This window comes from Echeneis naucrates, chromosome 15 (genome assembly GCF_900963305.1).
Source record: "Echeneis naucrates chromosome 15, fEcheNa1.1, whole genome shotgun sequence".
NCBI classification, from domain to species: Eukaryota; Metazoa; Chordata; class Actinopteri; order Carangiformes; family Echeneidae; genus Echeneis; species Echeneis naucrates.
Window position 1 is genome coordinate 1,641,133 of NC_042525.1, and position 17,358 is coordinate 1,658,490.

Sequence of the window (17,358 nt, forward strand, 5' to 3'; positions counted from 1 at the left end):
TAACTTAGACATAAAACTCCCAGCAGCAGTGAGCATCTCGGAAATCCTTCAAAGACAGGCCATTAATTGGACACATCTGCTGGAGAAACCCACGTGAGACTCCAACACATCCCGACCCCGCATCTTTGAAATTAGGCTCCTGGCCTGCTGCAGACAAAGTGTACAGCTGCACTGAGCGGAGACGTGTTCGTATTAAAATAGGTGATGAAATTCATTATTCATTTATAGCAATCGGCCGGTTCAGTCATTTGAAATGAAAACATCATAAAGTCTGAGAAACCCTCCGGTCAACAAAAGCGCCGTCAGTTTCACATCATGACTTAGATGAGCTAACAGATCTGAAAGCTGAAAGACAAAAGGCCTCGAGTCTCCTGACTAATCTTCAAATTTGGGAGTAAATTTAATACGATCCAATTCCTTTAACATTTAAACACATTTCCCATCAACATCAGTGGTTACCATGGATACCGGTCAGTGGGTGGAGTCTGTCAGGCAGCAGGCGAACTTTTAGTCCTGAAGTGGATGCTGAAGCTGAAAAGGGTCCAGTTGTGAAGATGGGAGAGACTTTGAGAAGCACCAAACTGTGATGAGGAGACCAGTCAGGACCATTAAACCTGTAATGGCCGTCAGATTGTGTTGAAGTCTATGGGAAAATGTCCCTCCTCCTCCTGATCTCAGTCTGTAGTTCACAGTCTTCAGTGCAGCATTTTTTAGATGACGCTCCATTTAGAGGGAAACATAAATATGTATAAGACATAAGAGAGAGTGGGAGCCACCTTTTCCTCCAAATATGATTCCTGCTGATTAAAAAAAAAAGGCCTTCACACGGTTTCATCACTCAGTGACCTGACGGCGTCCCTGTTTCCACACTGAAGCATAAACCCGTCCTCGACTCACGGCTGCTGTGTTTTAGTCAATCATTTTCATTTGGGATTCCCCACATAGTCCTCCCTTTTTGACAAAGTTGATGTTTCTCAGCAAATCATTTATTGAAAAATGTTTTCCGAGACATGCTGGAGGGAGATATTGCTGCAGATTCCCAAACTCTCCAAAAGCCACTTGATGGAATCCTTTAATGTTCTGAATGAGAGATTGTAAAGCCTTGTTGAATCTTTAAAACCATAATAAATCCTTTTCTAGTTGTTACGGTAATTTTTATGTCATGTCTCATTATTACAGAATATGAAAACAGGCAGTTGTGCAAGCGTTTCGAAACTTAATAAGAAAATCTTTGGACCATTTTAAAGTTCAGATGCTGTTTGACTGAAGCTTTGTCTCAAACAAGTTAAGTGTCGACTTCAATCTAAAGTTTTCAAAGTACGGGTTTGCAGGTTTCACAATTTTCCACATAAAATGTAAGTCTAAGTTAATGGCCCTAGCTGCCTGCAGTCTCATCAAATGCATTAAAAGCTTTGTGAAACAGAGATTTGACAGATGAAAACGTTCTACAATCCCAAAATACAGGAAAATTAGTCAAGAGGTTCAAAGTGTAGACCTGCCTTCGTCTGCACCAGAGCAAGATTTCACCCCTTAGAAGCAAATAATTATGCAGTATTTCTGTTTTTATCGCATGTTTATCTTCAGAAGTAACGACCTAGATGACAGCTGAAGGTTATGAATATTTTATGACACATTCACAGAGTTTTTCTGAGGCAGCACTGAGGTTTTAACTGGGATTATACAGAAGTTTAAATAAAAGAAGGCTTGTTATCTGTTTCGTGCATTTAGACTTTCTGGTTAATATGCGACTGTTATCGCCAGCACAGTTCATTAGGAGATTTCCAGTTTCTTCTTTCACAGAGCCGGGCTCTTTGAATAGCAGCTGTGAGAATACAGTTCCCTCTCTTTCCTCTCATGGCCAGTTATTCATTTAAATTCTCCTCTTCTGAACATTAATTTCACTGGACAGCTGCTAAATGTTGGTAAAATGCTTTGAGGATTCTATTTGCACCTTCTGAAATGATTTCTAAGCACATCACCTCAGATCCATTAAATCCCGCTTTGAATCTCTTGACAGTCCTGCGAGTCATCCTCGGAGCCACATGTAACATTCCCAAGTGATTACGACGCTCCTTGATCAATCTGAATGAATCACTTCAGGATTGAGCGTCTGAGTCTCCAGAGTCTGGGGCCTGAAATTGTCCTTTATAGATTTGGTATTATATCTCCCAACCCTCCTCCTCTGCCATTATCCCGACATTCACATTTTCAATTTCACCTCTCTGCCTTGTCTTGCCTTCAGATGAGGGTGACACTCGTGTTGCAGGGTTGAATCGTCTTCCCATTCATACACAAGTGGAACACATCTCAGACCAGATCTGGCTCGATTAGCTGGGACTGATTTTGAGACTGAGAGGGAAAGGATGTGGTGTGTGTGTGTGTGTGTGTGTGTGTGTGGTTGGGGGGGCCACGGTTAACTCAGTTTTGGCTTTATTGTTAAAAAGTAATCTGAGCCTTGCAGAAGGCAAATCCCCCATTTTCTCCAAATGACACGGGCTGGATGGGAGACTTCGGCTTCAATCTTGGCCGATCCATCACAGGCCGTTATGACCCGGGAAGGTGAGCGGTAAGGCTTAGGGCGCTTGTGAGGACAGAGGTTCACCATTTCATTCATAACAGTGAGCCTACGCCAATGTGACCTGCTTGCTGAACATTTTTCAAGTAGGGAAGGGTTCTGTGTTTGTGTTTGTGTGTGTGTGTGGGGGGGGGGGTTACTTCATCTGCATACGTTGCTGTTGGACTAGAGATAGTCTTGTGGATTGTTAGGTTATCATAAAAGAAGAAGCTTTGTGACTCTGCCCTGCAGAATACTAAGTTTCCTGTATTCGCAGTACAACATTCATCCTGCATTCTTCCTTGTTCATTTCCTCCGCTCTGTGTTTGGTAATTCATCATCCAGGTATTGATACCACCACTGTCCGATGAATCGTTTCCCTTCAGGATGTTTTATTTTGTTTATGAAAACTAGAAGGAGACTTCAATGCAAACAAGTCTACAGAATTCGTTTTGTCCCCTCAGATAACATGAAAGGCCGAACCTGGCAGAGAGGAAATGGAGGTTCAGGCTGTAGTTTCTTCACCATGTTTAACTCTCAAAAGCAGGTAATTTCACAGTGAAGGAAAGGAAACAGCCGTGGTGGGCGAGGCAACGTGGTGGAGGTTCAATAATGGAAACCGAGGTCTCCAGGGACAAGGCCATCTCTCTGAGCAACAGGAAAAGTCCATTACCCTCAGTGTTTCTTTGAGAAAATTCAACATCTTATTTGTAATTGAAAATCAGAGGTGTGTTATTGCACACGGATCAGTTCCCGAGCTGAAGACTGGAGTGGTGTCCTGCGGCCGCCGTCAGACACTCTGAGACGGAGCCCCAAATATCCCTGAAGGGAGGCGTGATCTGAGACGGCGCTCCTTTTGTCTGAAGTGCCAACGTCTACATAAGAACAACAGCTCCAGCTTTCATGATTTAAAGCGGATGTTAAGTGACACAACAGAAAAGTGGATTTCACAAAAGCTTTTCTTTTCTTTTTTAGAGGGAATTGGTGCAACTGAATCTATTTTTAGGTTGCTTTGCTAAAGTTTCCTTGCTGAACTTTCTCTGTGAGCAGCAGAAGTTGGACCAAGTCACTATTCATCCATTATCTTCGCTGCTTATTGTTTCGGTGGGGGGGCTGACAGGAGGGCAACACCCTGAACGGGGCAATTAGACTCACCAGTTAACCTAATGTGTCTTTGGACTGTGGGAGGAAGACGGAGGACCTGGAGCACAAACACAGCAAAAAGATACCTTTCAGTGCAGTGATGCTAACCACTGCTCCACCGTGCCACACCCTCCATTTACACGACTATTAGCTGTTTTAAATTCTTATGATGTTTAATTATCACATTCTATTAAAAATATTCAGGGACCCCAGAGCAGGGACATCCCACTCTGTCTTCAAAAAGCTCCTGAAAGTCACCTTTTCAGAGAGATCCTCCTATAGGTGTAATTTATGGGGTTCCCCCCAATGTCATATCTTATTGATCGATAATGAATTTTAAGTATTACAAACACAACAAAGTGGTCTCAAATGTTTACATCAAATCTTATTTATGCTTCACTTTGGGCTCAGTATTGCTAACAAGCTTTCATGATGGCCTCTCTTGCAAAATAAGACCGAAGGGACGTCACAGCCATTTTAATGCTGTTCGTTACTGTAATAAGAAACCGACCTGAAGTCAGCAGAACAACAATGTCTAACCTTGACTGGATGAAGACTTTCCTCATGAATACAGATTTTAAGAAATCATAATTTTCTTTATCCATTAATAGCTTTGAGCTACACCACATTCACAGTGGCACTTCTGCACTGACACTTTTAATTTAAGTTTAATTTAAGTTGTTGGTTTTTGACAAATACGCCGATCATTAGGCATCTTCCTGATTGCTTGCATGTTTATCATTTCTGAACAGCAGTTTTGTTTTTTTTGTTTTTTTTGTTTTTTTTTTGCATTTATCTTCAAAACATAATTTTTCTCTTTCATACGTTAGTTTGCCAGTTCTGGGAACTCATGGGTGCACTTCCCTGTGGGTTTACTGTAATGATGTGAGACCTGAAAAAGGTGACACGGAGCGGTGCGAGCTGCAACCGCAGATATTCCACCTTACACATGAGCTACAGCTGCTTGTGTATCTGCTGCAGTCAACATATTCATGGCTGAAAGTGATATTGCATTATGCTGATTCTCCCCTGGGGAATGTTAGTGTTAAGCCTCATGCTCGTGCAGCATCATGATAGCCCAGAGGGTGCTTTGCAGGGGAAGAGTGGGTGAAAACTTCCATATTAAATGCATTATAAAAAGCAGATTTTTCACTCCCACCTCCCTCATGAAAAATGTACAGCGGCATATTCATTACTTCATTGAGCTAAGTGAGTGTGACAAGCGGAGAGCTGCAGCTACTGAGGGCAGGAAAGCAGAACTACAATACAGCCTTCGGCCAGTCTCTGAGGACATGGCTACCCACGCCGCTCATAGCAGCTTCATCTCTCCTCTCAGTTTGGATTTTGCCGAGTGGGGGGAGAGTGCCACACACAAGACGAGACAGAGTTCACGTCTGCCAATTTGCCCTCTGATCTAATCCATGCATGGTCAATGGGCAGTAATCAATTCACTGCTTCTGTGGTGTGATGAATATGACCCAGGAGCTACGACTTAGGGCCCTTTTGCTATAAATATGGTCATGAATTTTCATCAGTTCACAACACACACAGAGCCGATCCCAGACGTGGCTGCACGAAGACATGCATGGGGCTGTTTGTTTGCTATCTAATGCATCTCATACATGTAAAGACAAAGCTGGATACAGCTCTATTTCAGATGTATGGCCCTTCAGGGATCTGGAGCCGCTCCATGCACCAAAGCTTTGTATGGAAATAATGATAATCACTGCAAGCATTAATATCTGTCTGCTTGTCCCATTTAGTTATTAAATTTCTTAAAGTGCTGACTTCCTAACCCAGTTTTTGATGAATGAGGCTGTTTGTGTATATATTTTGGAGAGCCCTCTGCGCTCTAGGATGCTCCATTCCTGGTGCCTGGCAGCCGCTTTTCCTCCTGGTCTTGCCGCTCTGGTCCCGAGGTGTCATCCCAGGTCACCCTCAGCGCTGTTGCCTGATTAACAAAAATAACGTTGAGCCCAGAGCAGCCTCAGCCCGTTTTGTCTTCAACTACGACACTCCCACTTGTGACTTCGTTTTGATGACCGTCTGCAGCTGCTGCTGTTGAACCTACAAAGACTCCTAATCCAGAGCAACAGCTTCTCTCAGATGAATGCAGCCTGTGCAAATTAGTTGCTGCTGCAGTGTAACACTGCACCCGACACCATGGGCAGGATGTGAGATTTAAATAATTCCTGAGACTCTGGAGGAGTCTAAAGAATGGCAGACAAGCTGACTAATAACACAGGATTCTGTAACAAGGGCTGCTCCAATGGTAATGAGTCCTCATACCAGAAATATCTGGTTTCCTGCAAAACATACAATTTGGTATTTGAAGTCAACAACAACAATAACAGGGGGGAAAAAAGAAACTGGAATAATTGGGGATACAAAACTTAGAGAGGATTTCATTTTGGTGTGAGGAGGAATGTCTGATATGGTTATAATTAATGGACTCCAAATGGAATACATCACGTGGACCGCCCACATGACCTCATTTATCACAACTGTGGGCTCTTTTACAATCAGTGCAGCTCACCTGAGACCTCAGACTGATGCAACAAATGGTGAGTTTTATTTATTTATTTGTTAGGTTTTTTTTTTTTTAAGAGCCCACTTCAGATCTTCACAAGTGTCATTTATGCTCTCCCTTTGTGGAGGAATACTGTGTGGGAGTCGGGTATATTCACCACTCAGCTATCAGAATAACTCTAATTAGGCTATTTTTAACACATCCTTTTCAACAGCTCTCGGGTGTTTATGTTTGCTAATGACAGCCTGAGTAAAAATCATCTATCAGCAGGCATCAACATCATTGTCACTAACACATGAACATGAACTCTTCCCTAAGAAACAAACCCCACCAAACCAGAGTGCCCTCACTGTTTACATAGAGCATGCACGTGTGGCTGCAGCGTGCATGTATATTTATGGCGCATATTTACATTTGAACATTATATTTCAGTCAACTAATTAATAATCACTGAAGCACACGGCATTTGGTGTTTTTTTTGTGCTCCAGTGACTTAAGACAACTCTTTCATGCACCAGATTCCCCCCTTTGTAAAGACATTTCTGTCTTTTTTTTTTTTTTTTTGCATCCATGTAATTTACATATTTTTCATTTAGTTTATTGTCAGCCTTATAAACACAGAGTGCATTTGAAATTTCTGTCAGTAAACAAAACGTTTGCTTATGAAAAGACCTTGTTTATAATACATGCAACAAAGAAGATTCATCTCTGTCCCTGTGCAGGAGGGTTTTGGAGGAGTTTTCTGGGGTATTCGGTACTCGGCACTGGGTTTATGGTCATCTTGTTGCAGAGTAATGGTATTTTGAACACTATATCCTACATATGTGTATATATATATATATGTTTATATATTTATATATGAAACTCTTTCTGTGTGTACATGGTATTTCTGTGATAATTGTGGGATATCATATTAATTTTTCAGGGACAGGACCGAAAACACTTGGCTTGTTTCTGATAAATCAGACTTCTACTCCATCTAGTGTTCAGGCCTGAAAACATCCAATCTTGGCTTTAATCTGGATCAAACCCTCAGCTTTTATTTGGATTTTGGAAAAATTATTCTAATTCCACGAGCAGGATCAGGATTCAGGCTGGATGCAAAATATACAACATCAGGCCCAGTGAGAGGACTCATAAGTTTGTATTCAGCTTTCATTTGAAAAACCAGGACAAAAGTAAGATTAGACTGAAATAGATGAGATGGTCCCAGATGGTGGCAAATGGCTTTGTAAAGAATTTCAAAATCTGCTTTACTTTGCTCCAGATGAAACCTTTTGAATAACTGGACCCGCAACACTATGACGATGTAATGTAAGGAGCTTGTTTTTCTTTTCTTTCTTTTTTGTTTGTTTTAGAAAATAAACAATTCCATAACCCATCAGAGGAAGTAATGTAGCCTTCCCTCTGGAGACACAGTCCAGTGGGCCCTGAAGCGAGGCCATGTCCTCATTATTATTTGCCACAGAAACGTATTTGTCAGGAGTACTATTCCAAGGCCTCTGACTCCTGGCTAAACATTTATATTTAGCTGGTGTGATAAATTAGTAGCTGTTGGTTGCTAAAATCCAGCAGCTCAAAGGAGCCATTATGAGTCTTGAAGGCTCCTTTGAGCTGAATCAATGTGTGCAGTGTCCAAAATAGGGCTGCTATTTGGGTCTTTGCTCTGCGTTATTACAGCAAATACTGAAATAAAATGTTGAAACAAGCAAAACAAAGACACTCTCTGGGCAAGTGGTGCTCATTGAATTATTACGCCTGACAGCCGATCTGTGACACAGAGATGGATATAGGGGTCAAAGGTTAAAAGAGATTCAAAGATTTTATTAATGCACCAATCCCAGATCCCTCCGGTGTATGTCTAGACCTGAGTGAGGAACTACAGGCGGATCCTTGACAGTCTTGAATAACTCACTGATTAATTAATGTTTATATCTGTTGCCTATCATTTATTTCCAATGTAACACAGGTCAAACTTATGAAGTTAGATTTAACATAAAAGGAAAATATGAAGTTTGGTGTAAAAAATTAACTGTAAACTTAAAACTAGTTAACAATCTAATTTGACCTCTTCTGACCACTGAGCGAATAAATAAGGGAGAATTCCTCATAGAATTCAATACTTCTGACCTGTTTTTATAACCAGTGAAATGGCTTTACTTTTCAAACTCAGTCTATGTCCAGTTTTATGTAAGCTCTTATATAAGATCAACGGTGGCGATCCAAGACTTGAGGTTCTAGTCTGTAACTGCATTCGTAGGAAAAACTGTAATCATGCTGCCATTTGCAGTCTGCTGTGTGTTTTTATACTTAATGGGTTTATGATACACAATTCACAGAGAACAAGAGGTCAGTTGGGACACATGGTGGATTAATCTGAGACACTGACAGCAATATATCATGGCTTTTAACCAGAGGCTTCATCATTGTTTCATCAAAGTTCAGTGATGGTATGAATCTGTCCACCACCATCTGTCAAATTTATTCAGCATCTAGATATAGTCTGCACATAAGTGGATGTTAAATCTGCATTTTATCTAAAGATCACGGGGAAGGTGATTGTATTGTACTTTACTCCACTTGTATTGAAGTCTAAATGAAAATGACCATACTTGGTTATGAATGCCTAATCAAAGACAATCTTCTTTGATAAGAGAGAGAAAAAAGCAAAAAATATGATATTTAATTTCATCTTTAATCTTTAATTTCATGGTTTTAGGACAGCAACTGTCTCGTGTCTGACGCAAATCTGACAAAAAACTGGGTTAAAATTTAAATGACATGAGAATAAATTTTAAATGAATGTGGTTAAATTTAACATTTAAAATGCTGATGTGTTTGGCCGTGTCTGTGCTGTTTTACATTCATTATCAATTAAATTGAATCTATCCAAAAGTCCATTGCATTTCAAATCCAATATCTCTGACATTAATGTGCTTTATGAAAATACCTTTTTTTTTTTTTTTCTTCTTCTTTTGACAACCACAATTGGACATTGAAATTGCGGAGGCCTGCGCCCTGAAGCGACATGTCCCTGTGTTGCGTCTAAAAGGTCAATTTCTGACCCTTGATGCTCTCATCAGATATTTCATAATAGATGAATCATATATATGATCAATTATCTTTTTTTTTGCACTACTTGACTGTCACATCATGATCACTGCCACTTTATGTTTTTTAAAATATTTTTTCTCATACTTTTATTCCTTGTATCTATTCTTGTATTTTTTTTTTTTTTTTTTACTATACCTGTGGTTGCTGCTGTAATGATGAATTTTCTCCACATGAGATAAATAGTCTAAGTCTAATCTCTTATAAAAATAAGCCGATGGTCCAGTCCTGACTGCCAACCTGAGCTGTACAGAACAGTGAAAAAAAAAAAACACAGGAAACTGGAGCTGTTATTCTGTAAACCTGCAGGAAGAACTTTAGGACAGGTGTAATGTTACGTCACATACAGGACGCAAAGGGTGACGTCAGATATCAGCAGCAGGTCGTTAATTCATTTATGTGTGTATTTACTTTTGTCCTGCAGCTTTAGGTTAACTGTCTTATGACATTTATCTTAAATTAGCTGGTGATTGATAATTTAATTTCGGTTAATTTAATATTTTTGACGTAGTGAAAATGGCGAATCTGCGAGCTGCGAACACCGGAAGTGGAGTACGTTGTTTCAAAATGGCGGCTCTCGCTGAAGAGCAACGGCTGAAGTGAGAAACGATACAATTTATGTTTTTTCATTATTTTATTTTAATTTCAACAAGATGGAAAACTTTGGTCCTTTCTCATGAAGGAAGGAGAAGAGGAGGAGAGTTTTTTTTGAACAGGTCATATTGTTTGGAAAAACAAACATGGCCGCCTTTCAAACAGCTAAGCCAGCACACAGAAGGTAAGAGCCATTTCGGTTAAAACGATTAAAACGGTCAAAACGGTCAAAACATGACTGTTAACAGCTCTTAAAGTTAAGGAAAAGAATTTAAAAAAATACAAAGTCGTCCTTTTGCTTTTATTTCTTTTTCATCTCGGAGGCGATGGAGAGGGAAAACGTCCCCACGTTTGTCTGACTTGTTGCTTGTTCATCGTCACAATTCTTGAGATTTGGACTGAACAAAAGTAAATTACGGGCCATTGTTGGGATTTCAGTTCGTGTTTCTGCGTTTTATAGTTACTAAAACTAATTATGTTGTACAAATGGGGGTTTGAGCTAAACAGCCATTGTCCGTTTATTCTTAATTCAGGACTTTGAAGGCTTATTGTGCTGATAGAGTTGTGACACATTTGACCTTTTAGTAAAAAATTACAGCTCCTGTGATTTCGATATTCAGTTATATTTCATTTAATTGTTATTAAAGTTGATCAATAACTTGTGTCAGGTGGAAACTACTTTGTCACAAAAGTGGACAGTTTTTAATATCATGAATATTAATAGATAGATAGATAGATATACTTTATTTATCCCAGGCTGGGAAATTGCAGTTTGCAAATTGCATAATGCACACATGATGATCATGTTGAATATTATCATAGAAATAAAGTTTATTTTATAGGACTTTTCAACAGCTCATTCAAGAGAAAAACCAACAGACACACAATCAAATAAACACGTGGAACATTATATGTGCTGAAAGCAAAGAAGAGAACCAGAGCAAATGAAAGAGAGAACACGATTCACTGCATATAAGTTTAACAAGTGATTTAAAAGAATGTATTAATCTCGGAGGATCATAATTAGACCTGAATTAAAACTGTGATAGTGGATCGAGTAAAGCCATTAGAGTCAATTCTGTTTATTGTTCAGAGACCACAGATGCTTCAAATACTTCTGCAGCCCAGAAGCCAGAATGCAGTCTCCTCTTGATAGTAATAAAGCTAGGATGATGATAACAAACCTCTCATCACTCATGCATTGTTCAGATTGTGTTATTTTACTTTGTGTTATTGACAGTGAATAGGTTTGATTTTGTGCCACCTGATGTCACCAGGGAACACTGTGTCCTCTGGTGGAGTTAATTAATTCTCAGTAAAATCACACAAATGAACTGAAGCTTTGCACAAAGCGTTAGTGGAAGAATAAGTTCTCAGTGTAATGAGCTCTCTAGAATACTTATGCAACAGAGGGGGGCTTTTTTTTTTTGTTTTTTGTTTTTTTTAACTAGTCAATCAATTACAATCAAAGCACTCGGCTCAGATGTTTAATGGTAGTTATTCCCCTGTTCATTTGCCAGGATACAAATTTACTCTGCCAGAAAGTCACCAGAAACAACCTTGGAGAAAATGGCAGTGTGTGAGACATATATTATATGTGACAAAACTACAGTATTTCTTTAAAGGGAGACCAACAGTAGATTACTACTGGTCTTTACTATAGCCAGGACTTTATTTCTAAGTCCCTCTGTTGAATTTTCTATTGGATAATACTGATTCACATCAGTATTTTAGTACAATGCCTGGTTTTCATCACTCCCATTTGCCTAGTTAAATGTATTCCATAATTATTTTTAAATACAATCTCAGCCATTCCATAACCATTTCAAATCCCTTCAATATTTCAATGGACAGCTTCAGAGCTGCCGGGAGGCAGGATGGATCTGGATGTCTGCCTATAATAAGAGACTAAGTCGAGGGTTGACAAACATTGGCCTTCAGTCTTGATGTCTAGGCCTAAAGATGTCCTGCATGTTTGTTTTTCCATTCTCACACTCTCAGGAACACGTCTGAGTCACAGCATGTAAAACAAGAAACTCAGAGAAAGTTTTACAAAATAATAATAATAATGAGGCCAGTGTCATTATGTAGAAAATGAACCAATCGGCCAATCTGACCATTTTATGCTCAGTAGCCAATCTAGCCCTGGGCAAAGTCCTCAGGTCACAGCTGGTGGTGTGAGCTAAGTGCTGAATATACTCAGATTATATTCTAGACCTGTCTTCTTTTTCTGTACCTCAGGGGTTAAAACTGTTTCCCACTGTTGGCTATAGGAACTTTGAATATTTATAAGCATAAATATAACATGCCTGAAAATAAATATTTCACTGAACAGGTTAATTACTTTTGCTGCGCTGAAGTAATTAACTGGTGTCATTCCCTTGGAAGAGTCAATCTAATTCAAGTAACTGAATGTAATTACTGTAAACATTAAACACACCTTCTATCTTTAATTAAGAATTGCATAGAACAGAGTGTTTTTTTGCAGTACTCTTTCTTCAGTTTGTCTTGTTCTCTACTTTACAGAAATTGGTTACTTGTGCCTTAAAACTATACCTGACAAATTTGTTATCGAAACCTGTTTCCTACATTACCCAGACTGCTTTGCAGTTCAGCTGAAGAGTCAAACAGTAATGTTAGTAACCTTGAAGCTCAGGCAGAGTTTAGTAACAGGCTACAGAGATCTAATTCACTTCCTCCTAAAGGCACAGGTTTTACACTTGGCTTTGCTCAGATGTTTTTATGTACTGGTTACTTTTAGAACTGCATGTGGCACATTCAGTTCTATCTCCATTATTATTTTTAATATTAATAACAACGATAATCATCATCATCAACTTAGAAAAATTCTGTATTGTAAACCCTTTTCAGATTCTGGATTTTTTTTTTCTTTTTTTCTTTTAACGATAAATAGTAATAATCATGTGTTCTTCATTCATGTTGATGGAACATTGATCTAAACCGTTTTTTAAGCCAAGTCCAGATCTTCATGGAAACAATATTATTTAATGTCAGCAGGATAATTCTCCCTGCCTCACTGCAACAACATTCAGGAGGTTTGAGGAGCTACAACAAGTTCATGGTGTTCATTTGTCTCTCAATCCAGCTCAGCACCTGTGGGATGAGTTGGATCCCCAAATCCAGATCCATGGAGGCTCCACCTCACAACTTCAGGGACTTTAAAGATCTGCAGTCTCTGTCCCAGCTTTCTCTGGTCCTGCATATCCCGTTGGGTGAGTCCTCACAGTAGCTTTAATAAAGCAACCTACAGTAGGCAGCAAAATAAACCATTACCTCGAGATTGACATCAGTGGGTGAATTTCTGAAGTATCATCAGCCGTTATTTTGTTATTCAAAGATTCAAAGCAAACATTGTGTCATTTATCTTCTTCATTTTCTGTTGTGTCCACTGGGCCGTTTTCATCCCACCACTGCTCAATAAATTGTAGTAAATATCACTTCCAGCTGGATTTAAGGCCTGAGACAAGAATTATCACAAATGCCCACTGGAGGGCGATCTAATGCACTGACTGACATCTACTAATGGATGTTCACACTTCAACATCCAGATGATCCTTTAAAAACAACCACAGGCTCAAGTTAGAATTATTAACCCCAAAAACAAAGTTGGTTTTACACACACAAAGAATAATTTAGATATTAGTAGGTTTGTCATTTATTCATCTGGTAAAAAAAGATGTGATAAAAAAACAAACAGGCTGTAAAGACAACTGCAGTCTTGACCTGAAGGTTTAAGGATTCACTCTGGACTGAAATTTAAGTTAATTGATGCTCTGTGTCACCAAGCTTACACATTTTAACCTAAGTCTGCTTACAAAACGCTGATATCAAGAATAACACAAAGCGTCTGTGTTTTTTTGGGATAATAAATGTAATTAGACAGATATTGAAAAATGAGGATGAAAAATAAACACAGCTGTGGTATAATAATATTAAATGAAATATTGTATTTTGCTTTGTGCTCCCTCCTTTACAATTCCTGTGCCTGTGTGTGTGTGAGAGAGAGAGAGGCTGGAAAAAATGTTTTCCTTATTGAAGCTGTATTGACAGCTGAAATTTATTTTTCTGTTTTTGGGTTTTTTTTTTTCACCTTTGTGTTTTTCCTTTAAAATTATATATTCAGAAGAAGTACAACCACCTCAGCTGATTATATATGTCACACAATAAAGACTCTGTAATAGTGGATCTTCATAAAAACACACAGAAGAACATAGATGAAGTCAGTTCACGTGAATGAAAGTGAGATGTATTTAAACACCAAAACATCCCTCTGCTCTGGGAGTCTTGGCCGTCTGTTAAGGAGGTGTAAACCTGTTTCCTAGTTGGGCCTCAGTTGAGCGAACTTTACTGGCTTTTGGAGCAGGCATCTCCAGATGGCTGAATCCAGAGCAGGTCGTGGTAATCGTGGTTTTTCACAAACCAGATCCATTTTCCTGGTGCCCAACACCCCCTGAGATCTGTTTCCTCTGCTGATTAGGCTGGCCGCCCATATTTTTTCCCCAAAACAGAAAAAAAGACAAGCACTTGGATTGATTAACTGTCTGACGCAACGGTCAGACGTCCTCAGGATTTTTGCCTGCCAGTTCTGCTTCCTTGCACAAGCACCTATGAGTGATTGATTTTTTATAATATCTTACTTTTCTGCAGTCATCTTAGTTATTTAATCTTTTAAGTTCTTGGATTTCTCTTTCACCTAAAATCATGATAATTTAATGACTCATTTACATTTTTTTGTCCAGAGAGGTGAGCACCACAGCCCCCTGTTAGTCCATTCCTGAGACCCCACGCTGTCTCGTACACGAGCAGACATTAGACAAAAGCTAACGAGAAAGTTTAGAAGGAGTCAGCTTCCTTTTTTATGCCATCCAATCTGTTTGTATGAATACGTCCATAATGATGTGATGTCAGTGACTGATTCGGAGTGAGTTGGAGAATAATGAGGTGCCCCATTACCATAATTTCCCTGATTTAGATGAGTGGTTTTCTAACTCTGAGTAGTGAGCGCTTGCATTGTCCTTTTAAACATCCACTCTCACTGACTCGCTCACTTGATGTGTTCGTGTGTGTTTGTTTGTCTGTTTTTTAGCCCACACACTGTGTTTCTGCCATAAAAGGCAAAGAGAGGGACGAATAAATATTTAAGGATTTAAGGATTTTCTGCTCTAATGTTACACATTTAAACAGAATAAACAATGATTCCTATAATAGAGCCACTATGACTAACGTTCGCATTAAGCTGAGTTAATTATCTCATTTTAAACACACATCGTGTGGAGCTGTTCGTCTTCTGTAGATGTGACGCTAATGCAAATCAACATTATTAAGTGTCTGCCAGCTTTAGCTTTATGTCTGTGGTTTGTGCAGCTTCACGCTTAGACAGGAAATAGGGATGAGCTGGTTTTCCTGTTTCTCTTCATTTATATTTTGTTTAGATTCACATTGAACAAGGATTTGTACTTGAACACACGCAGCAGCTTTGTTATGCAATTTGAGTGGAATTATCATACATTACCATTAAACAAGGTAGTTGAATAATTTAGTAGTAATGGTCCCAGGACATTTTAGTCCTGTGTGTGGGTGAACCTCCAAAAATAATGGATGTACATTTCTCGTAATGCAACTTTTTTTTGTTAAAGGATCTTCGTCCTTTGTCCTATTGAGCTGCGGGAGATGCTGTATGTGTTTTTTAAAAAAATCATCAGTTACATTATTTGGTGCAATAATGTTATCTGTTGCATACAGTGCCTTCAGAATCAAAGCTTCAAACCCCAAAAATCTGCACTTCCTTCATCTTCGCAGGATTGAAATATTGAGACTTTTAACTGGATTTGTTTATTATGAGCCCTGTCAAAAAGACTTTTCTGTTCACCTCTAATTGTTTTCAGTCTTTTTATTTATTCAATTTCTGTATCTTTACTTTTTTTTTTTTCAAAGCTGTTTCTTTTTATTTTACTCTAATTTTTTTCTACATTTATGTAAAGCATGTCTGTGAAATCCATCTGTCCCTTATCCATATATTTTATAGAATTTTGTGGGGACTCAAGTGCTCACATTCACATCTACAGCAGTTAACCTAAACCTGCATGTTTTTGGACTGGGAGAAAGCCAAAGCATTTTTTCCACACATAAAGCCTCAGGGTTCAGACCCCAAACCTTGCTGATGTGAGGATGAACTGCACCATCTTCTAAGGACCAAATGTGCCACCATGAATTTCTTTGGTCTGTGATTAAATAGTTAAGAGATGTTTACATTGATAAGACACATTTTATTTGCTGTTTGCTGACCAACAACCGTCAGCACGCTGGAGCAGTGGTGAGCACTGTTGTCTCACAGAAAGATCTATGTGCAGTTTGCACACCAGTTGTGGGTTCCCTCTGGGTACTCTGACATCCTCCCACAGTCCGAAGACCTGCACATCGACGTTGATCAGTGATAAATACCTGGTTGGCCTGAGCGTGGTTTGTCTCTATAGGTCCATCCTCCAATTCACTAGAGACCGGACCCTGTCCTCGCCCAATGCCATCTGGAATTGGCTCCTGCCACACCACGCTCTGCTGCGCGGACAGATGAGCGGTTTGGATGGATGGATGGATGGATGAGCAGGTGACTTCAGGGGTGCTACCGTCATGATCCAGGTCTGAGCGAGCTGCACCACAGCTTTGTGTTTCTACTTTCTGTTCAAATAAGCTCTGGCAAGTGAATTTATGAAGACGTGAACATGTGAATCACATGGTGCCCCCTTGGTAATGTAGCAAATGGAGACCACATGCCAACAACCTCGTACTGCAGATGATGAGGGCAGAAAAGTGCACCATTACCTTTTATTGTGTACCAGTAACTTGTGAGAAATACCAGCTAAAGAGTAAAATCAAAAAAGTGCTGGTGCCACTTTGAGCCCTTATTTTAGAGTCAGATATCAGCTTTAAACAAAGTCAGCAAACTCATTTTGTGTATTTTTCTTTACTTTTTCTTTTGGTTCCCCTCAGCTTTACTCACTAGTGTCCTCATCTAGTTCTTGTTTATTAGCTCAGATTGATGATAGGTGAATATGAAACTTATTGCATGAAATGAAATGCAGTAAGTCGAGCTGATGAGGAATTTTAAGACAAATTACCTGAAATGGCCTGATTCACCGATGTAACTATACATTTAGACTGCAGAAAACAGAGACGGCAATGAAATGGGTGTCATTTCATCCAAGATGCTCTTTGCTGTTGTGCCCAAGACCAATAAAACTGAGTAACCTCCCTGCAGCAATCATAACTCCATTTGCTAAAAAAGGCCCCCCCCTCCCTCGCTCAGATTTTCCAGCCTGTGGTCTGAATCTCATCACTGGCTCCTTTTCAAAACAGCCTCACAAACATCATGATTGATTCAGCCACTATCCTCCAGGATCTCTCAATG